Here is a 25996-nt window from a genome sequence, read left to right as displayed (position 1 = left end):
CATCCTTGTGGCTTCTCCCAACTCCACTCTCAACACATTTATATGGATGCATGAGGCAGGGAATCATCCATGCACAGAACTCTGTGTGTGGAGGCTTCCCTGGGTTCTGGTACCCAGGGAAGCCTCCATGACAGTAGTCATTGGGCAGGGCAGGGCAGCATCACTCACCTGGCTTCCCTGCACCAAAAACATCACTGCCACCTATCAGGAGGGAGACAGGTCAGGAGCTCAGCATAGTGCAGGTGCCATTGCACAGCCAATCTGACGCTCCTATCACTACAGCTAAAACATGTTCAGCTTCCCACCACCTCACCCCTCTCAGTAGCCAGCAGCAACACCAGGTGCTGGGAAGCCAGGTGAGCAATGCGGACTGCTACTGCTCTATGCAAATGCTTCCCTGCCTCAGACATCCATGTGAATATGTCAAAGGTGGGGCTGAGAGGAGCTGCATGCCATCAGGGCAGGGCTGCAAGCATGGCCCCACAGCCCCTTCCTGCACACTAGGGCTGGGCACTGTATCGATACATCACCCCAAATCACTTTGAAGTCCACGTCGTGATAACAGTTTCATAATATTTGATATCGTAATATATCATGAATCACAATGTGTGTGCTATGTAAAAAAAAAACACCCCATGATATAGGGGGTGGGGGTGACTGTGAAGCTGGTCATCACTTTTCTCGTGATCCGTGCTGCCCCTGTTGCTCTGTACTATTAAACAGTTATAACAATATGTTAAAAGTAAATAAAAATGTATCAGTTTTAGACCCCTAAATAGTAGCAGTTGCCAGGACGCTACCCCATTTGCCTCTACATAGTTACATCCTTACTTCAAATCTTGTGATATATCAGTATATCGTGATGTTAAGCTGATGATATATCATGATGTTGAAAATCAAACATCGCCCAGCCCTGCTGTACACTTTACCCAGTCACACAACTCTTACTTGGGGGGGGGGCTTTACTTTTGAGCAAACATGCACAGAACCAGCCTGCGTGTCACTAATAACAAATATGAAACATCTTTCTACTCAGGTCAGATCCATGTGGTCTACTCTTTGCTATTTTGGCCCTGTGCCATGAGCCACAGCGTGGGGCAGAGGAGGAGAGCTAAAGCTGAAACATAAAATGTTTAGAAATATATTCATCATTATTTTAAATAATTCCCTGGGACAGCAATGATAGCTAGTGGGCTTATAAATTTCTGGGACCTTCTCTTCCCCGGTTTTGAGAACAAGGACCATTTGCCCTTCACAAATCCACTAGGACTCCATTTATCTTCCAAGACTTCTCACAGATGATTGCTAGCAGCCTTGAGATTTGTTCCAAGTATTGCCTTCAACAGCCAAGATTGTAATTTGTCAGAACTTAGATTCATTCAAGGAAGCCCATATATTTTGGGGTCAACTCTTTCCCCAGCTCCATCCTGAGCTCACTGCCAATTCCTAACACCAAAATATTCAATTGCAGAGATGGAAAAAAGATTTCAAATTCCCAGAAGCCAGCTTTAGAGTTTTAGGCCAGAAACTCAGTCAGTCAAATTTTATTGTTCTACTTAGGTCAGAAAAACTCTGTTCAAACATTAGAACAAAAATAGAACCATATTGCAGCTGAATAATGTATGTAAAAGTAACATATTCTGGATCTGACAAAGTATACATAGGTGGCTACAATTGACTGTGCAAGTTGCTACAATATACAGTGGTACCTCGGGTTACAGATGCTTCAGGTTATATACGCTTCAGGTTACAGACTCCGCTAACCCAGAAATAGTACCTTGGGTTAAGAACTTTGCTTCAGGATGAGAACAGAAACCGTGCTCCAACTGCGTGGCAGCACCAGGAGGCCCCATTAGCTAAAGTGGTGCTTCAGGTTAACAACAGTTTCAGGTTAAGAACGGACCTCCAGAATGAATTAAGTACTTAACCCGAGGTACCACTGTACAACCTTATTTTCTGGGTTATATTCAGTATTAGATATACTCAGAGCAGACCTATTTAAATTAATGGGCATGGCCAATTTAGGCATATTATTTTCTATGGGTCTACTCTGACTAGAACTTAGTTGACTGCAACTCTCTGTTCTTCCGCAGCAAATTTTATAAAGATTTTATGTATTATTAAGACGTTTCCAATATATTTATCTCTTGAATCATTGTACAACAGAGAGCATGGTAACAGATATATTTAGTGGGGGTTCAGATGAGTCACAAATTCTGATCCATAGCAGGCTGTTTTAGAATGATTCGGGCCTTGCCCAAACTGATTGGAATCTCCATAAAATGCCCCAAACTGTAGCAGGGATTGCCAAAGCAATTCAAGGCCCTTTGGAGATTCGGTTTTGGGGGAAACACTGCAGAGTGCATCAGCAAAAAATGAAACATTTCTCTCCAGCCTTGCCATATAAGAGAAGCACTGGTGATGGCGGGGAGAGCGAGAGCTCTCCTCTGTCAAACAAAATTCTAATCAGTGGGAATTGATTTCCCAGGGCTTTCCAGTCACAATACTTTGTGGGAGGAATGATGAAGCAATGTATCACCTTGCTTATGACTGCTCTGTGCTCTTTGCTAGTGGTACTTGCTTGGAAAATGCCGGACAGCCAAATTCTTCTGCCTGTTCCACATCCTCATGCATCCTTTCTTGTTAAACCAGCTTTGCACTTAATCAGCAGGAAACTGTTCAGGAAAAAAACTTTCTGACAGTAAGAGCTGTTCGGCAGTGGAACAGACTCCCACGAGAGGTGATGGACTCTCCTTCCTTGGAGGTTGGGTGGCCATCTGTCCTGGATGCTTCCACTGAGATTCCTGCATTGCAGAGGGTTGGACTAGATAACCCTTGGGTCCCTTCCAACTTTAAGATTCTAGGATTCTATGTTGTTGTTTTCATTCAGCTTAACTCTCTGGCCTCTTCATCTGTCTTTCTGAAACGCTACTTCCCTAGGGTCACTTCTGCAGTGTATGCCATCTACATACTAAAATCATTGCACCCAAAGCCATAAAGATGGAATCCAGTCCCCCTCTCCCTCCCACAAAACCAACTTTTAAAAAGCACATAGCACAAAACGGCTGCATCTATCACTCTGAAATTTGGCAGGTTTCTAATCAAAGAGCAGTTCTGTGATGTATGGTATTTTCATACAAACTGAACACAAAACAACAGTGAATTCTTTTTTTAAACTCTCCAGAACAGTAAAGGTCATCCCTGCAGGAAAACTACTGCAGCTATAATTCTGAAAATTGTCGGTTTTCATTCCCTGAGAAGAGACTACAATACCTGAAAATTTCATTCAATTCAGACAAAAATAAACAAAATCCATAGATTTTCCTGTTTTTAAAAATCTCAAAAAAAGTTGAACCCGTTTGCCTAGAATTTGGCAGGCTTATTCACTCAAGAAGATATACTGCCACTGCAAATTTTATCCAATTTTGTCAAAAAGAGAAAAGGTTATAGACATTTTAATGTATCCATAATAGTGAATGGGATGCATAAGGCTTCAGTTTCCAACTTGGATTGGATCTCATGACGAACTAAACAGCCTCCAAATCAGGATGTTTTCTGAGATGCTGAATTGAGATCCAGCTGGAATTACCTGGCCATTGCACACCTGACAGAGTTTTGGGCACTGGACCTGAATGAAGTTTTCAGTTTTCTACAGGATTCAGCATTGGTTTTCTAGGTGATTTCTTAAAACCCTTTTCAATAGTTAGTGACAGTAAACAACTGGTAGCATAAATAAATTCACAAAAAGATTTTTAAGTAGTTTGTGAAAGTTTACGACCATTTTAAGAATTCAGTGTTTAACAGTTTAATCAATTTACAGCAGATCTAGATAAGAGGCCTATTCAATTATTCAAAGTCTGTTCAATGAATGCATGGCGGGGTATCATATTGCACTGGCAATTTCTACCCCACCCACATGCCAAGCACCATTATTTAGCTCCCAAGTTCCTATGCATACAGATGTATGCCCAATGATATGCTCAAGTGTTCAATGAGTATGCATAGATAGGGCATAGATAGGATAACTTGCTACCCCACTCTCATATGCATTTATTGAATGACTGAACAGAATACTCTATTATGTTCAACCCTGGGCTGCTATTACAGGAATGCTGTATCAAGTTCTCCCCCCCCCCCTCTGCCCACAACATTTTGGTAGGCTACCATCCCATATACACTAGCTTAGCATTGAGCTCAGTAGGACGTGCAAGGGTGTGGACTTGATGACTTGGGGTCCCTTCCAACTCTATGATTCTATGGCTTACTTTTAAGTATACAGCGGTACCTCAGGTTACAGACGCTTCAGGTTACAGACTCCGCTAACCCAGAAATAGTACCTCGGGTTAAGAACTTTGCTTCAGGATGAGAACAGAAATCTTGCTCTGGCGGCGCGGCAGCAGCGGGAGGCCCCATTAGCTAAAGTGGTGCTTCAGGTTAAGAACAGTTTCAGGTTAAGTACGGACCTCCAGAACAAATTAAGTACTTAACCTGAGGTACCACTGTACATGGATGGACACACCTGGGACCCTGGGAATCCACAGCTGAAAACCCCACTCTGCCATGAAGTTCAAGAGGTGACAATGGGCCAATCACATTTGCTCAGGCTGACCTACCTCACAGGGTGGTTGTGAGGATAACACAGGGAGGCAGACAACCATATATGCCTCATTGAGATCCTCAAAGGGCAGGTGGGATATAAAGGCAATGTCATAGCTTTGTCCATTTGTCTTCACATACATAATCTGTGTCATTGTTTACGGCTTTGCAGGTAAGATTCACCTTCTGTTGTGTGGGCAGGACGGTCCCTCCTCTTATCTGGCCAATCCCCTGGCAACACCTCCCAGGCGGGATTGGGCGGTTGGCTGAGGTAGGCGGAGACCTCCAGGTATCCAGCCTGGGGAGGATGAAGCCAGCCCAAGCTACCAGGAATCGCACTGGGATCCGGGGGGGAGGGCCGCGCGCGACCACGCAAAAGGCACCCCCATTTGATGTGGGGAGCGGTCATTGTTTGCCACCGGCAGAGCTTGGGAAATGCACAGTATCATTACATCACAACACACCACACAGAAAAGTATACCTAAGGCTCCTATGGAGAAGATGGAGAACTTCACACAGAACCTGTTTTTGCCATGGCAGCCCCATGTCAAACAAAACATCCAATTCCATTTATGGGTAAAATCTGTGCGGACTAAAGACGTCTACCGCTCCCATCCACTCTGTATTCTGTTCTGTACTCAAGTTTCTCAGCACCTGTAGAGCCCGCATTTTGCAATAACTTTCCAATCACTGTACAGGCTTTCAGTACATTTCTATTATAAAAAAAGAACAAGCAGGCCTTTTTTATACACATCATAAAGAAACAAAGAAACAAAAAAGGACAAATCCAATTTTATTTCCCTTTGAGGTCACCTTTAAGGCGGCACAAAGAGATACAGCCTTGTAAGAAACATCTAAAAACACAGCCGCTGTCTGGTTTCAATTTTCTAACAATACTACTCTCTGAAAGATTCATTAGAAACCAAATATTTACACATATACTCACAGCACGTCGACATGCCCCAGAAGAACCAAAGGAATAGTGCATTTGTGGGAATAGGTACAATCAGTATATCATCTTCAGATGGAATTTATGATGAATCTGTTAATCATTTGGACAGCTAAATAAAGGCTTATTATTGTTGGACATTGTGTGAGTGATTTTTAACCAAAGACTTTTACTTTTTAGCTTTTAAACATTTTATTGATTGAAAACATGCCAACTTTTTATTCTCAACAATCATGACAAGTAGTCATGCAGACAAGACAAATGGAAGCATCATGAAATAATTTCACTCACAGTTCTTCTCTGTGCTTCTCCTCTCTTTTGCATACAGTGTTCTTTATAAATAAGGCTGTGGTCAAAAGAAAGGGTATGCATGTGGAGGGGAGAGCCATCATGCACAGCCAGTGTCTTGTTTTCACTTTTCACAGCAAGAGTTCGCATTGCCAAAGAGGCAAGCCACTTTTAACAGAAGAGAAGATTGTTTCTTCAGTAGTAGGAAAAGCTCCAGTGAAAAGCAAAGCAGAGCTTCAGCTGCACACAAGGTTTTATTTCACGCAGGTGTATGTATATCCTTTCTTTGGTTCCAGCCTTATGGAACTAATATCAAGCACTTTTAAATCTCAGATCTCAATGGGGAATTTTTAACTCTTTCCTATTGAAATCAACAATGCTAGGGAATGCTTCCTTTTGGTTGCATTGTGCCCTGAAAATGTCTTTTATGTGTTAGTGAAAGGAGAAACAGGCTCAGAAAGAGAGAGGGAGAGTCCTAAGTCTTTGGTGTTACTGATGAAATGGATATAAAATAAAGAGGTTGGAGCCACCTTACACATCTATCTTCTGTGTTTGAACATAGCTGCTTTTAAGCAAGGTTGCTAGATTTCAACCTGGAGATGCTACCTACTTCTTTGAAAACTCCATGGCTTCCATGAAATATGCAACTGCTGTACCTCCCAAGGTCACTTCACCTTGAAGGTTCCAGCTTTGCTGCACAGCGAGTAGGACAGCAAAGTCGGCAGACAAAGTGAAGGCAGAGCAGACAGGAGGCAAGGCGGTTGCATACACTTGTGGTGCTATGGAACTTTTATAAAGCTGGTGGGACACATCCAGACATCCCCCAGTCCTTGTGGGCACTTTGAAACCTGATGTCACCCCAACATTTAGCTAGAATAATGTAAAGCAGACCAATGGAAACTGACTTTACATTTGTTTATTTTCTTCATAGTACATGGAATAAACAATATAGAATGAGCAAGAAGAAATTCCGATGAAAGAAGAATGGCAGACAAAATTAATAGACTATGTAGAATTAGATATAATGACAGGAGGATACAAAACCTGTGGGACCAGAGATTCACGGAAGATTGGAAGAAATATACGAACTATTTGAAGAGAAACTGTAATCAACAAATTACGCTAGTAGGATTACAAGAAGTTTTGTAAGGAGAACTATATGAAATATTGCAAACTAGAGAAAGATTAGAGATATTAGTTATGAGATTTAAATGTAATAGTGAAAGTAAGAAATGTATATTAAGTGATTAGATTGGAAAATTTTAAGATGTGACTGATGGAAGTCAAAAAAAAAGTATGTTTACTTATTGTTGAAATGATAGGTTAAAAATCGTGTGTGTGTGTGTGTGTGTGTGTGTGTGTGTGTGTGTGTGGAATAAACAATATAGAATGAATGGCACTGCTTTTTACTTTTTATTTTAAAATTGGAAGCAATGAGTCTCCCCCCCCCACCATTCATTCTAATTTGAGTGTGTTATGAACTGCTTCTCCTTTAAATTGAGCAAGGAATTTATTTTTAAAAAAACAAATAAATAAGTTGGTTATATTATTTGAGTTTGCAATTCCTCCATGTGTTCAATGGGGGGAAAGGGAGAAATCACCACCACACATTATTGCCACAACCACACATTCCACAATGCTGCCGGTCTGCTGGCTCTTTCCCCACAAAACTATCCTGCAATATAACTGCTGCTGGAAGGAAACTCTGTTGCTGCAAACTGACAATTTGGTGTTGTTTCACAGCACCAGTCCTGGTATTTTATTATGGAGGTGGCTCTTTCAGGCAGGCATATTCCAGTTGAAACATTTAATAGGTTCTATGGGGAATATTTTTTATGAAGGGCAATGTGCAAAATATATTTAGTCCTTGGAAATATTAATCCTCCATTTTGACCTAAATGTGAACAGCAGAAATTGAACAACACCAATAAAGGGATTATCTGAAACCTACTAGGAATGTGTTGGCTCACATCACATGGCACTTCTAAAACCTCCACTCAAAATAAGGCAGGCAATAGATGTTTGTCAATAATCAAAAAGAGGCTGTTTTCCCAATGAAAGTAATAAACAGAACCTTTAAAAGTAAGGTAAAAGCTTGGTTAATAGAACTCTTAAAGCAGCCCTTTTTGAAAGGCAGAACTCCCTGTTCAGCGTGCAGAGGTGAGCTATTAACTGTGGAAAATGTTACTTCATGTAATAAAGACCACATCAAAAAGACTCATCCGGGAATTCAAATTTACAACTTGTATCAATTTCATCAGCTATAAAACTTCATCTCATTTCTAAATTTCTCGCCAACTTCATAAACCATGTTTTATTATTATTTTCTGACCCTCTTAACTTAATAAAAACCCCTTCTTCTGGTCCTTCAAGACTGAAGATACATTTCAAGGTGAGCTCTTTAAAAGATATTGCATGCTGCTCAGGATCCTGAGTTCTGAAACATACACAAGAGGGCAAAAATCAGAAATTTTGGTGGGCCTTTCTAAAATTGTCTTCATTTTATCTTCAACTGCCCCTTAGAACAAATATGGATGGATGGATGGATGGATGGACACACACACACACACACACACACACACACACACACACACACACACGTTACTCCATAGTGATTGATTATGAATACGGCTTTCTTCTCCCACATTATGACCCACTGTCTTATCATTAATCATTTTATATTTATTTAAGAGTTTATGTGCCACCTCTCAGGATGAAGACCTCCACAGATGGCTTTCGAAAACAGATTCCAATATAAAAATATAAAATACACATCCAAACTAAAAATATGAGCCAAACTATAGTTAAGCATGAATGTGCAAGTGTGCAGATAAAGTAACAACAACAACATCCACCACTTCTCTCTGGTTCTTCTTCTGCTGTGCTATCTGGAGCTAAGCCATGATCTAGCTAAGTTTCACACTCAAATGTGGGCTCATGGATTGACCACTCCAAACAAACCACAAGTGCTAAGCCATGAGCAAACCTCAACTCCAAATTGAGGTTTACCTGGAGTGAAGCAAATTATGAGCCCAGGTTCTGAGGTACCACTAAGTCAAACCCTGGCTTAGCACTGGGTAGTACAGGAGGAGGAGGACCAGCTATGGAGAAATGTGTATGTTGTTTCCATTTCAAGTGCCCTGATGTTACCTGGGAAGCACTTACTGTTACTGCAAAGAGTACAAAAGGACTACAGTGGTACCTTGGGTTACAAACACCTCAGGTTACAAACACTTCAGGTTACAAACTCTGCTAACCTGGAAATAGTACCTTGGGTTAAGAACTTTGCCCGAGGATGAGAACCAAAATTGTGCGGCAGCAGCAGGAGGCCCCATTAGCTAAAGTGGTACCTCATGTTAAGAACGGTTTCAGGTTAAGAACAGACCTCTGGAACGAATTAAGTTCGTAACCCAAGGAACCACTGTATTAGTTCACTAAAGAAGTCTGGTAGCTTTCTCTGTAACTTATTACATTATATAAGCTGGATGGTGCCCCCGCTGGCTAGTGGACCCTGCAGCCATAATACTGTGCTAATTTGCCCCTTCTAGAATCTTCAGTCTATGAGATGGTTAATACAAATGCAGAACAGTTTCCATATGGCAAGTGGTTCCCAACTGGGGAAGATGAGATGACAGATGGTTAAAGCCTTTGGTGGGAATCTAATGTGAAATGTGTATGCCCATACAACTGAGGCAATGAGCAAATAATAGGGAATGGAAGCCTTGAGCAACTTGCTTTCAAAAACATCATTTGCTAGCTAATCTCACTACTCAAGACTGCTATTCCAGAATGTTTTCCATACTGGGGGGGGGGGGAGAGATGCCTGTATTAGTTTTAAATTAATCTAGCAATAAAAAAAATGAAAAGGTGATTCTACCTCAAGCTCTTTAGCATATTTTGTTACTTTCCAATGCAATGGAATTACACTCATTGTCAAATGGCTCAATAAATTCTTTATGCAAAGGTACTCGATGGTTCATAAGCACAGAGTGTATTATTCTGTGCTGCATCTTTTCTGAGACTTTGAGATGTGATCCTCTGAACAGATATGCAGCAAATCCAGTGGTCCTTTAAGGAAAGCAAAAACCTGTTGAAAATACAGCTATTGGTTTTAATTCCATGGTAGTCAGATCTTTGTTTGCTGACAGGTTTTGGACTTGTTGCAGTAGCTTTCCAGTGGGACACAGAATGGTATCTGCACACAGGTCTGGTTTTAAAGAAACAAAACAGCAAAGCATGACTGTGAACACCAAAGGGAGTAAAACTTGGCAGGGGTGAGCAGAGGTGTCACCGTTCTTAGGACACTGTGTCCATAACAGTACTTGACAGCCTTGCAAACAGAAGTCTTGAGAGCCCAGCAATCTTTTCAAACTAGAATTCCACCTAGTCTTCTGCCAATTGTTCTCTACTGAGATCAGTAAGAAATAACCTTTAAATAAAGGCCTTGTATCTCAGTGTCAAAGGGACCCGGAGCCAGAGGATAAACAATACAGGTGCTGGCTTTAGGAAATGGGCAAAACAGAGAGATGCGTACGTCTGAGATGGATGGGAAGAGGCTGAAAACATAGGAGCTGAGTGGGCTTTCTGAATGAAGTTTATAAATTACAAGGCACAGAAGAACTTGTACATTGCAAAGGCAGTTATGGTTTTAATCAAGTTTGAGAATGAAAAGGACAGATACAAAAGGGCTTGCTTCCCTAACGTCCACATGGATGCAAAGGAGAAACTCCTTAAATCGAGGATGGCTAACCTGTGGCCCTCCAGATGTACTACAATTGCCATCAGCCCACCCAGCATGGCTGAGAGTCAGGGGTGAGATGAGTTGTAGTCCAACAACATCTGGAGAACTATGTGCAGCCAAGGGCAGAAATCCAAACATCTCAAGATTCCCAGAAAAGGCAAAGCACTGTTTACAAAACTTTCAACTTATAAATTAACTGTAGAAGGTTCCCAACTGTTGAACTGGTGCTGAGGACAAGACAATTAGCAGTAAAGCATGAACTGATCCAACCAATATGCTTGAGAAATTGAACAATATCACCAGGTCAGAGAAGTCCAGAATGGACCAGGACTCTGGTACTGCCATGCAGCAGGTGAAGCAACCTGCTTCAGGAAGCAACACTGGCAGGGTGAGACTAGGTGCTTGTGGGAATTAGTGTCTGAATCTGGTGCAGCAAGATTTTTTAAAGGTATAATTCTGACATTGCCATCCAATATAATCAGACTGCCCCCTATGCAAGAAAGGGGGCAATAAACCCTTTCCAATCAGTCCTTAAACTATAAAGCATCCTAAGAAACTCCTCACATGGTCTGACTGTGAACTTTCTATAGCATCTGGTTGACCACTATGTAAAAAAGGATTGCTGGACTGGATATACCAGTGGTCCAATCTAGCAGAACCCCTCTTATGTTTACATGTTCACTTTAGCAATGAGGACTAGACAGTTCTTGAAAAAGGATTGCCTGCATTTCACTTATTTCTGTAGTTGGGACTTTGAATGCAAGTCTGCAATATCTGTTATGTATTTTGGTAAGCTGTTTGTTTCATGGCTATGCATCTGGACACCTCTTAAGATACTGTAACCTGATTTTGCATGATGGTTCCTGAGATCAGAGAGCAGGTTTTTTTGTATGTATGTTTGGATACGATTGTATGAATCAAGATGGCGGAATGAACATTTCAAAACGGCACTGATTTTTTGGGTTTCTAAGAATTCCCAAACCATGGCTAATATGAGACTGCTGGTTTACAAAATTGTGAAAGATGCACACAAGGACACAAATCTAGACATTAATTCAAATGCAGAACCATGCTCTGCTGCTATCAGGGCTACAAAAGACTCCTTCGTGATAAAGGATGGGGATGCCTCTTTTCTTCCTTGACACCATCGCTTATTTTAAAAGACAATCATTTTCATATATGCATGTGAAACACGCATTCACAGTAAGGCCATATGTGCATCATTAAAGGTCTTCAGAACATAACTGACTCCCACTTTAAGGCCATTTGAAGTACCTAAGTGGGATAAAATGAAAGAAAATAAAAGTAGGATGTTAAGAAATCTCTGGACTGTCTATTATAGATCAACATGAAGAACAGGCAATGTACATTTTCCAATAATTATTTCAATTTCCTCGTGATTAATGGTGCCTTAAGTTCAATGAAATCACCCTTGATGCCTGTTTGTTTGAATAAAACTTTAACTTAGATAATAGAAAGTATTTTGCATGGTTTAATAAGGATAATGTAAGATAATAAGGATAAAATAAGATATGGAGATATGCAGACAGAGAGATGTTTCTCAATGTTTGCTGGGAGACCCACCCTGTCACATGTATTTTCTGGTGAATCATATATGTGTACACTCTACTCTGTACACTTACACGTAAGATTAAAAAGGAGAGGAATCCAGGTGATTAATTAGCGAAGAATCTCTGGTATTAAATATGGAGCTCAATTAATTCAATAAACAACTGAAAGCAATTCTTTTTCAAATATGTTTCCCTGAATCCTTTGCTCTTGGAAGATCCATGAAATGAATGTCAACATTATTGACTGGGAATGGGACTTTTGGCAGACGTAGTGCTCTTTGCTGACTTTTGGAAAAAGGTTCTTGTTTTTCTAAACAGGACAATGAGAATTAATTTGCCAAGGGATCCAATTATACTACTGTTTGGTTATCTTAAGAATGCTGTTTCTAAGGAACAACAGGAACTGACAGTAAATTTACTGATAGCAGCAAACATTTTAACTGCACAATATTGGAAGAACAATAAGACACAAGGAATTAATAAATGGCTTTACAAGATATGGGATGTTGCCAAAACGATGAAGCTGACTTATTGTATAAAGGTTTTTACGAATGCAGGCAAACTTGGACCATTTCCAAGAAAGATGGAAGCCATTTATTGCATTTTAGGACTCTTAACAGAATGCTAATGTGTTTTAATTCCCCCCACCGTGTTGCAATTTTTGGCTTTTGTACTGAAATTGCCTTGTATTTACCCTCACTTTTTTCCAGAAGTAATAAATAATGAAGCAGCAGCACCTGGAAGAAATCAGTGCCTGTTTACTTTCTTTGCAGTGTGCTTATTTTCATTTTGCCTGCCTTGAAATGGGAATTGCAGTAGCTTTGAAACAGGGCCTGGAAGGCTATATCATTCCACTGCTTCTCCTTGATACCCTCTTAAGTGTCATTCACTAAAATAATAGCATGGGAGATTCGTGCTTCAAAAGCAAACAAAGGACCAAACCAGGCAAGACATTTGTCATGTTGTTTGCTCCTGCACTGCTGGTTTTAAATTAAATAAACAGCTGGTATAGAGTGGGCCTGGCTGGATCAGGACTGTGGTGTAGAAAGAAGGGACATTAAACCCTTTGCCTTCAGCACACTCTTGATCTGAATCCTCTTCCCCATGTTACTTGTGATGTCTGCTCACCTTTTATCCAGTGGGTGGCGCTGTGGCCAGGCAGCCAGGCCTCAATAGTTTTCCAGCTTAAGGGTGGAGGTATGCTGCCTCCCCCTATGTCAAGGCCGGTAGCGTCATCTGTGCTGGGGGACAGCCCCAGCCAATCAGCTGGCAGGGTGTGTGTGGCTGTGGGTAATTTAATTGTGGTGCAGCCAGCCGGTACCCTCTTCTTGCCTCTTCAACGAATCACCCTACCCACCCAGTTTTCATGCTTTGCTCTGAAATGACCTTGCTATGGCAATTGTTGGTCGCCATCTTGTTGGGGCCGGGTAGGAATTTTTTCCACTTGGCAAATTGGCACTGGCCATTTGGTTTTCACCTAACTAGCAATCGTCACAACTTTTGTGAGCTTAGGCATTGGATAAGCCTTTGTTTGGTGGGAGGGGAGGTTGTTGCCTCGCCTGCCCCTCCCCAGTAAGGGTTAAAGCCTGGACGTGGGTAGGGCCATGTCACAGCCCCTACGGGGACCCCTTGGGGTGCCCCTATTAGATGTAAGTCATAGGGCACCATATTGGTGGTTTGTCCTTCCAAGGACTCCCTGCAGACGGGCAGGAGTCAAGATATAGCCTGGCTTCACCCCAATGCCTAAGCCAAACTGTTCACATCTGTAAACAATAATAATAATAATAATTTATTATTTGTACCCCAGCCACTCTGGGCGGCTTCCAACAAAAATTAAAAATACATCAAAATGTCACACATTAAAAACTTCCCTGAACAGAGCTGCCTTCAGATGTTTTCTAAATGTCAGGTAGTTGTTTATCTCTTTGACATCTGATGGGAGGGCGTTCCACAGGGCAGGTGCCACTACCGAGAAGGCCCTCTGCCTGGTTCCCTGTAGCTTTGCTTCTCGCAGTGAGGGAACAGCCAGAAGGTCCTCAGCGTCCAGGCAGAACGATGGGGGTGGAGACACTCCTTCAGGTATACTGGGCTGAGGCCATTTAGGGCTTTAAAGGTCAACACCAACACTTAGAATTAAAGTTGTGGCCTATTTGAACCCATGATACTCCATGTCAGTGTGTTTTATTGTTCTCCTGAGAACTTTGTGGCTCAGGTGCCTTGGCATGCAATGGCACCCACTTTCCTCCCATTCCTATTTGCAGGCTTTGAGACAATCCCGGTCAAGCCCTTCTTCCCAGCACAAACTAAAAAATGAAACATAAATCAACCAACAATTGAAAGGCAAAGTACAAAGCTCGTGTGTAATTTGGCCCTAAGAAGATCTTCTAGCGCACTACTGCCAGACTATCATACTGTTATAACACTAAGGCTCTTTACCGCTTTGGCAGGCAGACCTTCCAAGAAGGGTAAACATACGCTGCATTGCTGACACACCATGAATGAACTCAAAAATGATTGGATTGCATTAGCAAAAGTATATATCCCACTTTCTTAAAAGGCTTCGGAACCACTCAAACAATTTTCACCAAGTTATCATTTGAAAGCTCTTTACAGAAATGTATCCCTGTGCTTTTCACTTTAGCAAACCTCGCTCCTGAACTTCCGAATGTGCATTTAAAGATTATCTCATTGCCCCCCAAGGCACCCCAATATGTGAGGCTCACTGTGAGATGTGCAACCGGCTGTCACAATCAAGGGCAGTCAAGGAGTCTGACACTGGGATGGGTGCCTCCATTACAAGAATAACAAATCCGATGCTGGAAGTGGAGGGTGCGCTGCCACAGTGCCCAGATGAACTGAAAGGATCGATGAAAGTTTTGTCTTATAAAGATTCATTGCTCTGGGTGTGGGTGTGTCTTGGGTCTCATTCCACATCAGGGTTGCTTCATACTTTAGAATCAGGCTGGATCCAGGTTTTTGTGGGCCCCTGGGTTAGAAATGTACAGTTTACCTCAGCTTCCACTTCTCTCTCTCTCTCTCTCTCTCTCTCTCTCTCTCTCTCTCTCTCTCTCTCTCTCTCCCCCCCCCCCCCCCGAGACAGGCTGGCTGGCTGACTGACTAACTACCACTCAAAAATCAGGAAGGTAAGCAGCAGCTAATGCTACAGAGCAGTGGAGAGGAAGGTGCCAGCTCTGTCACCACAGTGACAGCTGAGTTATCCCTGGCAGCTGTAAAGTAGGATGACAACAGCAAACACTGACTCCATGGCCCTGGTGATGTAGGATTGCTTCCATGTGCCAGAGGGGATAGCAGGGTAATGTTCCAGCACATTCACAAGACCTTACCATCTTGCAAGGCTAGGGGTGGAGGGAGAGGTGGAAATTAGCTAAAGGCTGTTGGACTTGTAGAAGTCAGTTGGCCCATAACCTCCTAGACTTGGGCCCAACCATCTGTTGTATGTTGATACTACACTACACTTCGACCAGCACATTATGCACAGCTCCAGCAGAGTCTTCCAGCACAACATCAGTTTTCCTGCTTTCCAGTAGTCATCCTTCTGCAGAGTTCTCTGTTCAGAAAACTCCTCTCCCACTCAGTTCAGTTTAGAATATAAACACACTAGCATAAACACACTAGCTACATCAACTTGAAAAGATGCTGGTACATCACGAACTGTTCTGCTATAATAAAGTTATTCTAGTCTTAGCAGTAAACCTTGTAAAGATACAAGTTATCACAACGTACAGTGATAATGTATGAGAATTTGTATTCCATTTTCAGAATTGGAGGAAATGGTTGTGACATGTGTCACCCATGAGGTTCATTCGCACCTTTGCTCCTGCCACAGCGTGGTGGCCTCCACACAGTAATGCTAAGGGCAGGTGTAGTTTTCTGCAAGCCACTGGGATGTGTCAGTAACAAGTAGCTCTGAACCCTGTGAGCAGGAAAAGCTATTTTAAAACATGATAATCATACCGACATATGATTTATCTCTGCATGGAAAGATGTTGGTTCTATGCAACGCTTGCCGAGGTGTTTCAGAGGTGTGCTAAGAAATCAATATACACCAAGTTCCTTGCACACCATTAGCTTTCATGCAAGTGCTTCCATGTGTGGCTCCAGCAGCAGAAAATCTGTATGAGCAATAGCTGTCATGACAAGGGGAGTGGTGATGATCTGTCCTGTGTGATCAGGTAGGGCCCACTGCCCTACAAGAGGCAAATCCTCCCTCCTTCCTCACCAATTCTGATCCAAGAGTTATTCTTCATCTAATTGCACATGCCAAGCAGATTCTGCTAGGACCAGCTCCTGTTTATACTCTTTCAATACATTGTATGTAAAAACAATCTGGGAACTACAGTTCACCCAAAACAGGGTTGAAAGATTACTGAGACTTGAGCATTTCAATCATAGTTGCTGTGCTGGCTCCCAGTTCATTTCCAAGCCAAATTTAAAATTCCAAATTTAACCTTTAAAGCCCATAACACCTTGGGATCAGGTTACCCTAAAGATTGCCTTATTCCATATACGCAGACCTTCAGATCTACTTCAGAAACCGTGCTCCACATGCCCCCACCAAATAGAGTCAGGCCTTCTTCATAGTGACACCCTAGTCATGGAATAGCATCCTCAGATAATATCACCTGATGGCATCTCTATGTTCCCTTTTCTTTTCTTTTTTCACCAGCTGAAAATCTTTTCACCCAAGCCTTTTAAGCATCTTTTCATTTGAGCTCCAAACTGGCTTCGTTTTCCTACTGCTAAAGAGAAATGTTTTTTAAGCCTGCATTTTACTATTTTTAGTGATGCATTTAATCATGTCGCATCTCAATATTTAATTTATTGCTCTGTAAGCTAGCCAGGCAACATATGCTGATGGGTGTCCATGCATATCTGGTAAGTAAACCGGGTCACAGACTTTTCAAGAGCTGTACCTAAAAGTCATTTAGAGATAGTGAGCTTAGCTGAAAGGGCCAAAATCAGGGCTGTAAATCTACAAGTAGTTGTGACAGGAAAGAACAAGGGCAGGGAAGAATGCCAAGCCCAACAAGCACCTCAGAAATATCTAACCTCAACACTCAGGTGCAATATTCTATTTATATATATTTTTTCCACTGAGTTCTCTGTTTGCTAAGGGATGAAGAGGTGAGCAATTTTCACCAGTCCAAATCCTCTGTGGTGATTTTGGTCTACTGAACAAAAGCAATTATCCTTGCATCAACAGGACCCTAGTGAGAATGATAATGAGACATTTTAGTCCCTGCAGCTAAGCATTTCAAGAGAGGGGCTTGGCCAAGCGCAGGACTCTAATAATCAAAGAAGTCTGTCCCTGGCTTCTGATCCTATGAAAGGCTGGAGATTTTAGTCACAGCAATTCCTTTCATTTCTCTTCCAGGATTCCAGCTGAATCTAAGCTAGACTGTAATACAGGCATAGCTGAGACGTGTGCCACTCAGCGACTTAGAATTAAAGACGCTGTCATTAGGCTTGCAGCTTTTTTGGTGGGTTTCATATATAGATGTGCATTAGTCATTTGCTCAACAATGGAACAGTGCTGGGATTAGGTGAATTCATGGAGGATAAGGCTACCATTGGCTACTAGTCATTATGGCTATATGCTGGGAGACAACAGCATGGGAAAGCTATTGCCCTCCAGGTCCTGCTTGTAGGCATCCCAGAAGCCTCCAACTGGACTCTGTGGGAAAGATGAAGTTGAACTTTGGCCTGATCCAGCGGGGCTCTTTTCATGTTCTTAACTGCTTCTGCTGACAGGCATCACACATTGGCAGTTCTATAAAGTGATATACAAGCATGGTCTGAGATGGCTGATCTGTACATGTAAAGTGTTTTTGTTGTAGCCACGGAGTGATAAGCATGTACTCACCTGTTGTCCCACACAGGTGTGATGCAAGATGAACCCATGGCTAACTGAACCCAAGGAAGACGATGGTATATGCATGATTACACTAGGAGGCGGGGCCAGAACAGAGGACTTAACTAAGCTGCTCGTGAATATATCTTCCAGGCCTTCATATCTACCAGAAGCACATAGTAGAAACATTAGGCTCTACTAAATCTTATTTGTCCTGAGAAGGACTCAGAGGTAGAGCACAGCCCAGTGGTAGAGCATCTGCTTTGCATGCAACAGATCCCAGGTTCTAGGTGCATTTTGCAACAGGGCATTTCATTAGCGCAAGCAGTTTCTGAGCTCTGGGCACAGTTCTGCGCCTAAGATTTCAGAATAAAACTGCAGAGTGGAAGGAAAGGGGGACCTTTTTCTACCTCCCCACTTCCAGCCAGCTACTCTCTGAAGACTGGAGAAGAGACCCTCTTAAGATTATTAGGGGGGTGGGCAGGGGGGTGGGCATGTGAAAAACGAAAGTAAGATTTTAGCTGCAGTTCTTTCATTTTCAGCTTTGTAGTCTTAAAAAAGAGTGTGCCTAGACATTCCGTTGTGGTGCCCATAACCTAGGTTTAAGCTGCCATTTAGCTCCTAGGCTTCATATCTCAGTTTCTAACGCTGGTGCTCAGACATAGAGCTTTAAATCAGGGACAGGCTTCCTCAATCTTGGCCCTCCGGATGTTTTTGGCCTACAACTCCTATAACCCCTAGCTAGCAGGACCAATGGTCAGGGATGATGGGAATTGTAGTCTCAAAACATCTGGAGGGCCTAGGTTGAGGAAGCCTGGCCTGGAAAGAGGAGGAAAGTATGGATAAGCCCCTAGTTGGAGCAAATTGTCTGCTTAGAGCTGTCCAAGGTGCTGAAACTCCAGCCATATTTGTTGCCTTGATGGAATGACTGACTACAGCTGGCTCACACCCGCCCGCCCGCCCAAAACTCCTCTTCTTCTGTGGGCTTCTGCACATGATGAGGACAAGACAAGGAAGACTTCTGTACTCGGATTCTCCTGATGTCATGAATAATGTTGTGAATATGTTAGGTCAGGGCCAAAGAACAGTTACATGTAATTCTGTGTTTCTTTCTGAACGTGAAAATATCCTTAGATGCTGCCATCAGAAGGAGGAGGAGGAGGAGGAGTGCCTTAACCCTTTCCTTTCTTGCCATTTGCCCCCTCCAGCTGCTTTCCCACTCAGCCCTAAACGGCCTCGGTCCAGTATATCTGAAGGAGCGTCTCCTCCCCCATCGTTCTGCCCGGACCCTGAGGTCCAGCTCCGAGGGCCTTCTGGCGGTTCCCTCACTGCGAGAGGCCAAGTTACAGGGAACCAGGCAGAGGGCCTTCTCGGTAGTGGCGCCCGCCCTGTGGAACGCCATCCCATCAGATGTCAAAGCGATAAACATCTACCTGACATTCAGAAGACATCTGAAGGCAGCCCTGTTCAGGGAAGTTTTTAATATGTGACATTTTAGTGTATCTTTCATCTTTGTTGGAAGCCGCCCAGAGTGGCTGGGGAAATCCAGCCAGATGGGCGGGGTACAAATAATAATAATTAATAATAATAATCATCATCATCATCATCATCATCATCATCATCATCATCATCATCATCATTTATCTCCTTCCTCTCTCACAGACAGAGGGGTTTTTTCCGAAAACAAAAAGCAGAAAGGGAAATGGTTGGGCTCTGACTCCCCATGTGAGCTGCCACTACTCTTCTACTACTGATGGCAGCCTAAAAGACTGCTTTTCTTTTTAAAGCCAAGAGAGAGAAAGAAATGATGGCATAACTAGACGGTCCTCACCCTACATTCACCTAGATAAAGGCAGAAGCAACTTTGGAATTTCAATGGGAATTATTCAGAGTTTTTCACTCCTGTAGTTGGTGCACAAAGACACACCTGTGTTCATAAATGTGCAAGGATATGCAGCAATATGTACTGTTCTTTTAAGTTGACATCTTGACTCATTCTTCACCTATCGTCTGATTACCATGTGAACCAAAATAAGAGGCAAAGAATTGGTGAACGTGTCAGAAGATTTGACTCAAGTCATGTTGGATGATCTCAAGTAACAGAAAAATCTCTGTAGGAGCTCATGAAAAGCTTGGTTTAGTGGGGAACCAGATGATAAATTTGATTCTGTCTGAAAAATATGTATGAATAATTTGATTGCAAGTAACAGCAAGTATATGCTACTGGGTCTTGAATTACCCATGAACATTCACAACACAATGTGGCTCTAAAACTAGAACAAGAAGTAAATGTTCCTTGAAATGTAGTGCTAAAGATTTATGAAAATTGGGCTGAAGCCCCTACTTGATTGTAACTGGAAAAGCCTCGTGCCGTTTTACAAGCTGGCTGGTACATCCTGACCTGGGATATTGTCTTCCACTCCAGCCACTGTCTAAAAGATGGAATATGCAGCAGCACAAAAACAAGCCCAGAGAGAGGCGTAACAGTAAAGAAAAATCTTCTGTAAAATCACAGTGAAAAGTTTAGAGAGAACAGGAATGAATGGAAATGAGGAACCGCATGATGCAAAGCAGAAATGATGTCCCATGGTAGGAAGCCAGAAGTATCCATGGACCCCTAAATGCCACATACTTAAAGCTGGAAAGTAAATTGTTTTTCCTGTCACTAGGTATGCAAGGACGCATCTGAAAAGCACTTATTTGAGGAATAGTGCGTGCTCTTTTGCAGCTGCTGAACTATATAAAAAAAGAAAGTCAGAATAGTTTTTCTCAGTTGTGGCCTAGTAACCCTCACTTCCAAACTCCCAACACCCTCATTTTAGCTATATGTTGCAGTCTACCTGACTTCATAATGTCAGAAATAACACCTAGAAGTAATTCAGATATTAAACACTGTATGTGTGATGCTAGTTAACAGACAACTGAAGCAGGAGTTACTCCCTATCCATTCGGCATTCAGTTTTGCATTGAGGAGGTGGGGGAGCAAAATAAATTTAATACTCTCTCTTTTCTCTACCACTGCAAAATCCTTGAAAGGAAGCCACCTGCTTATTAGGGGTATGATTGTCAAAGAAGATAAACAAATTACTGTCATTATCTGAAACTGTTCCTCATCCCCTCCCTTCACACTTTTTTTAGCTCTCCACCTGTCTTCAAAGTAGCACACATATTAAGAATGACACTTAATGCTCACTGAAGAAAAATTATTTTGGTTCTCGGGAATGGAGTTGGCTGCAGAACTTCATACAGATTTTTGCTGGCAGTGTACCAAGGTTCCCCCATTGTTCTTCCTCTTCCAAGGAGGATTCAAAATAAGGATGGACATGCTATGAATTAAATAAGGGCAGGTAGGGCAAATATGCAGGCTTTCAAGTTTTGCAGAGCTCTTCTTCAGGTGTAAAATGCTTGAAAGCTCACATGCTCCTCCCTGTTTGTAGGGATGCTAAACCATGGTTTAGTGTGAGCTGCACCAACAGGAATGGATTGCAGAACTTCAGACTTGTGCACTCCTTGTGACCTTATCCTCCTGTGGCATGGTAGCAAAGAAGAGTCCAGAACCTCTCACTTCTGATTTTGGTTAACCATGGCTTCCCATGTCATCCAGTCTGAAACATTAACTATGGTTAGTTTAAAACCATCCTATTTCAATCTCTGATTTCTGAAGCTGGTTTGTTTGAATTAACCATAGTTAATGTTAAATACAGTTCCAAGTCTGGATGGCGCAGCAAATGGCAATTAATCAAAAGCTGGCTGGGGTTGATGGGAGTTGGAATTCAACAACATCTGGAAGGAACCCATGTTGGCCTTAGAATTTTTGTTATTTTAAGCACATGTATTCAGAGTTTTAAATACAGAAACCCACATTTAACAAAGACTTATCTGCTCTGAAGAGCTCAGGTTTACACCTAACAACCAACCCATGGTTTTCTTTTCATGAATGTGCCTCCAGCTCAAATATTTTCTCCTCTTCTCTGATTTAACTCATTCCCTTCCCTGGTTTGAACAAACCATAATTATCATTACACTGAAATCAGGCAACTCATGGTTTGCCACCCAAACAATTAAGTTTACATATTTGTTTTGGAAACAAACTACAATTTGTACAGACCATGGTTTATTTCAATTGAGCATAATAAATTATATATTGCCTGACCCAGGAAGGGAATTGAAGTATTCAAGGGGAAGTGCAAGAGGAAGGAGGGAGCATGCAAAAATTGAAGGACACTCCTGAAGGCCATAGTCAGGGCTTGCACAAGACATTTTGCTGTCTGAGCTGAAACAGCAAATGGTGATTTCCCACCTTCATCTAGCGAAGAAGCAAAGTACCCAAGGCTGACCATGTTAATTTAGTGTTTGAGGCAGAAAATTCCACAAAAGTCTCCCCCTGAGAAGTAAAAAGTATCAAAACAACGAATAAATAAATATTTGCTGCCCTTTCACAACATCCAAAATCAGCAGCCTGAGGTGGAGGCTTCCTCACTCTGCCTAATGGTAGGACCAGCACCTTCTTTCCCAGTCATGGTCCTGAAGGTTTTTCAGACAGTTGTAGGGACTGAATCTAAGACCTTACATAAACAAACCATGTACTCTGCCATTCTCACTAGCAGACATGCTTTCTGCTACCCTGTGTCTTCGGTGAGTTGGCTGAAACCTGTACAAGCAGCCAAATAAAATATTTATCTGGTATTTCTGCCAAAACCCACAATTGATCTCCCAGCATAATTCACCCAAATAGTATGTGGTTCCTGCCACATTATTTTTTCCAGTAGTTAGTGCCAGGACTCTTGAGTGCTTGAGAGGAGGAGGAGGAGGAGGAGGAGAGAAGAAGAAGAAGAAGAAGAAGAAGAAGAAGAAGAAGAAGAAGAAGAAGAAGAAGAAGAAGAAGGGGGTAATCTCCAAATAAGGATCTCACAAAGAGGAAATCCAGGTCTCTATATTCTGTTATTAAAAAAACCCCACCCACTCCAATACTTTTTAACTAAAGAGTTTTTTCTCATCCAAATTATTAAAAATAGGACAAGAGCACATGAATTCTCATAGTAATTGGGTCACCTGGGGTTTACCGGCTTAGTAGACAAAAGCTATAATTATTTAGCCACATCGAGTTTCACTGTCTGTGCTTCTTAATTGAGCTCAGCTCATTAACCAATTTTAGCTAACAACTGATTAATAAAAAGCCGTGGTAGGCTATAACAAATTATCTTCTTTCATGAGTTTTTCTCCCCCACCTCCATACCCCATTCCCTGTACAGATGATCCTGCATTTGAAAAGAAGGTTGAGGATCCTGCTAACTAAATATTATCAAAATGAAATATTCAGTGGTCCTCTTGTTCAATTATTCAAGGCAAGGATAACAATTTTGTTTATCATTAATCCTTTCTTCAGCTGAACAGATGCTTTTCTCTTTGTGTTTTATTGGCAGGCGCAAATTGACACTAACTGGCATGTTTTCATTATGATGCACAGAGATTTCGCCTCAAGACTCCCATGAATATTATATTACTTTCAGCAAAACAGGCCTTCGGAGCCATGAGAAGCCGAGAGCTACAGGTCTCAGAAGCACTTCAGAAAACCTTCAGCAGTAACCTACCACAGCAGCAGCCAGACGCCACACCTCGTTTCACAAGCATCTGATAGCAGCATGCCAAAATATGGTGAACTCAGTGGAGTGAGTCTTTTTCTCATTTTATTTTTTCTTTCTTTCAAAAGACAGTTGGTCTTTCCAGGGGCTTGTGCACAAACATTATATTCTCCACTCCCATGAGATACACTTTGATGTATTCTCACTTAACATGAATTCTAACTACTGCCAAGATGTAGGTCTGTACCCAGCCTGAGGTATATGCTGGTACTGCCACCTCATGCATCAGCCAAGTGGTAAAACAGTATGTACACTGAACCGTCTTGCTAACATTCTGCTGTGGGCGCCATGTTTGGGGAGAGATGAGTGATGTGGTAATTTTTAGGTTCTAAAGATAAAAGGAAAAGGGACCCCTGACCATTAGGTCCAGTCGTGACCGACTCTGGGGTTGTGGCGCTCATCTCGCTTTATTGGCCGAGGGAGCCGGCGTACAGCTTCCGGGTCATGTAGCCAGCATGACTAAGCCTTTTCTGGTGAACCAGAGCAGCACACGGAAATGCCGTTTACCTTCCCACTGGAGTGGTACCTATTTATCTACTTGCACTTGGACGTGCTTTCGAACTGCTAGGTTGGCAGGAGCAGGGACCGAGCAACGGGAGCTCACGCCGTCACGGGGATTCGAACCGCCGACCTTCTGATCGGCAAGTCCTAGGCTCTGTGGTTTAACCCACAGCGCCACCCACGTCCCTCATCTAAAGATGACTTAAGCCAAATAAAGAAGAATGGCTACAAAAATTGAGCAAGTACTTGGAACTCACTAGGTTGACTGAAGCCTTAAGGAACAAGTCAAATAAAATAGTTCAGAAGTAATGGGATTGTCTAAATACCTACCTATTGAGTCAAGGTTCAACAACCAATGTTTGGTTGTGTTTAGAATAAACCTGTAAGTGGGAAAATGTCTCCTTATACCAGGATAAGGAATATACTGAAACACAGAGAAATGGTACTAGTTATAGGAAGTGAACCACTGTGAGGTCGACGGAAGTCAAAATCAAAAACCAAAAGTATAATAGAAAGAGATTCACCCCAGAAGGGTCAGTATTCAGGTAGAGAAGTGACCTTCTGGTATGACTATTATAGTTACCTTGTATTATACTTATGTTTTTTACTGTTTTCATTTGTTCTGTTCTGTTTTTGTTTTTCTTTTCTTTTTTCTTTTTCTTTCTTTGTGTATTCAGTTGAAATGTTTGTATTCTTTGTTTCGTTTGTATTTGCATAATAATTCAATTTTTAAAAAAAGACTTAAGGTCTTGTCCTACGTCAAAAGGCTCTCAGAGAAGTTCTCTGTGTCGCCACTTCCATCCACAGAGTGAAGCATTGTGGGGTAAGATGGCCCCACTCTAGACAGCTGTAGGAATATTGCCATCATTTCGCTGCAGCAGCCAAAACTGTTTAACAGTTTGCCAATAAACTTTCAACAATATTTGCTACCACACTAATGTGACCATATACCCACAGCTGAGTTTGGGGCCATCTCACCCCGACATTGCCTTTCTCTGAGAAAAGATGCTATGGTACCTTCCTTCTTCAGAACAATGAATCGTGGGGTGAGATGGCTCTGCACCATTGGGGAAGAACCACAGGATTGGGTGAGGAGAAGGCAGCAAAAGGGCACCGTTTGGTGGCATGGCATGTCTCAGTTGGCAAAATGTCTTCAGCAAGCTCAGGAGGCCAGAATGGACCCAGCTGCCACCACAGCACTTTCTGTGTGGTGCAGTCTGCATTAATGTGCTAACTAATGTGCTAACTAGTGGGGTGCCACAGGGTTCTGTCTTGGGCCCGGTCTTATTCAGCATCTTTATCAATGACTTGGATGATGGACTCAAGGGCATCCTAATCAAATTTGCAGATGACACCAAACTGGGAGGGGTGGCTAACACCCCAGAGGACAGGGTCACACTTCAAAACGACCTTGACAGATTAGAGAACTGGGCCAAAACAAACAAGATTAACTTTAACAGGGAGAAATGTAAAGTATTGCACTTGGGCAAAAAAAATGAGAGGCACAAATACAAGATGGGTGACACCTGGCTTGAGAGCAGTACATGTGAAAAGGATCTAGGAGTCTTGGTTGACCACAAACTTGACATGAGCCAACAGTGTGACGCGGCAGCTAAAAAAGCCAATGCAATTCTGGGCTGCATCAATAGGAGTATAGCATCTAGATCAAGGGAAGTAATAGTGCCACTGTATTCTGCTCTGGTCAGACCTCACCTGGAGTACTGTGTCCAGTTCTGGGCACCACAGTTCAAGAAGGACATTGACAAACTGGAACGTGTCCAGAGGAGGGCAACCAAAATGGTCAAAGGCCTGGAAACGATGCCTTATGAGGAACGG

General features: G+C 42.3%; 1 protein-coding gene and 1 long non-coding RNA gene across 16 annotated transcripts in view; both read right to left on the bottom strand.

Annotated features, from left to right (window-relative positions):
- EPHB1 (EPH receptor B1) overlaps nt 1-25996 on the bottom strand; it is a 366648-nt gene that overhangs the window by 296705 nt on the left and 43947 nt on the right. The gene's annotated exons all lie outside the window — the stretch shown is intronic.
- On the bottom strand, nt 8113-9896 carry LOC308586342. The gene is made up of 2 exons (XR_014007830.1): nt 9711-9896; nt 8113-8270 (listed from the first exon to the last, which is right to left on the bottom strand). It is a non-coding gene; the product is annotated as an uncharacterized lncRNA (long non-coding RNA).

Source organism: Podarcis bocagei, assembly GCF_964188305.1.
Source record: "Podarcis bocagei genome assembly, chromosome: 4".
Lineage (NCBI taxonomy): Eukaryota > Metazoa > Chordata > Lepidosauria > Squamata > Lacertidae > Podarcis > Podarcis bocagei.
This window is presented reverse-complemented; position numbering and strand designations above follow the sequence as displayed.